Raw genomic sequence first — 1520 nt, forward strand, 5'->3', positions numbered from 1 at the left:
ACAGGCTTCCATCCTCTGGTTTCACCTTCTTGGAAATCACAGCCCCTAAGGACGTCATCCTCTTCTGTATCAAACATTAAAGAGAAAGGAGAACATGGAGGCCCATCTAATAAAGGTTAGTACGAACCAGGCCTGGAAGTGATACACACCACAGAGGTCCACACTCCTCTGACTAGAACTCAGTCACGTGGCCACCCCTAACTACTGAGGAAGCTGGTAAACACTGACCAGCTGTGTGACCAGCTGGTAAACACTGACCAGGGAAGTAAGACAGGTTTGGGGTCAACGCACGGTGGTCTCTGCCATCCTATCCTTCCCACCCCAAAATGCATTTGCCTAGGCAAGGTTTTCACAGCTCTCCTAAGCCAGAGTTTGAGTTATTACAGTGTTCTGGATAGCTACGATGGCCACCAACACGTAAAGACTTTTCCTAATACTCTTCTCTATCGCAACTATTACTATCTACCCATAAGCCTTTTTTAACTTTATAGAATAAAAAGTCCACAAGTAATTTCAGACATTTTGAAACTTTCCCATAGAGAGATATCAGCTAAGGTCCAGAAGATAGAACCACGCATAGGTTCTCCAGCTATCAACACTTTGGGGAAGTATTTTAAAACCACTGCGGGCAAACATTATCTTATTAAAAGATCAGCTCTCAATCTCATGTGGCAGTGAAATAGGACTATAAGATCCTGGCCCCTTTTCTGTTTATTTATAATTTAATAATTATAATAACTTTTAGGTTAACTGAATGTATGTTTACACATCCTACCAATAAAGAGAGGATGATAATGGGATTTCTCCATCAAAACTAGGAGTGACCCCAGAAAGCAATTGGTCTAAGTGCCTATTACAGAAGAAAATGTATTCTCTCTAGTGAAGTAGGATGATAGTTAAAATAAATTAGGGCATGGCTTTTTTTTTTTGGCCAGAGCTGGGTTTGAACCCGCCACTTCCAGCATATGGGGCTGGTGCCCCACCCCTTTGAGCCACAGGTCATGGCTTTTAAAACATGTTAGAAATATATGATGATTTTTAAAGAAAAATCCCATTCCCTAAAGATGGAGCATGATATATACATAAATTGAGTTGATATTTGCTATAAACATCTCTTGTAACTATGACAAAAATATGTATACATTTAAGTAAGGGCCAAAAGACCACATTCTAAAATAGAAAGAATGGGCTGGGCATGGTGGCTCATGCTTATAATCCTAGCACTCTGGATGGCCATTGTGGTAGAATCCCTTGACCTCAGAAGTTCAAGACCTGCCTGTGCAAGAGCAAGACCCCCATCTCTACTAAAAGTAGAAAAACAATAGCCGTGTGTTGTGGTAGGTGCCCATAGACTCAGCTACTTAAGAGGCTGAGGCAGGAGCATCACTGGAACCCAGAAGTTTGAGGTTACTGTGAGCTATGATGACACCACAGCATTGTAGCCTGGACAACAGAGGGAGACTCTGTAAGGAAAGAAGGAAGGAAGGGACAGAGAAAGGAACGAAGGAACAAAGGAAGGA

The sequence above is a fragment of the Otolemur garnettii genome, unplaced genomic scaffold (genome assembly GCF_000181295.1).
Source record: "Otolemur garnettii isolate 467f Iridium unplaced genomic scaffold, OtoGar3 scaffold00024, whole genome shotgun sequence".
NCBI classification, from domain to species: domain Eukaryota; kingdom Metazoa; phylum Chordata; class Mammalia; order Primates; family Galagidae; genus Otolemur; species Otolemur garnettii.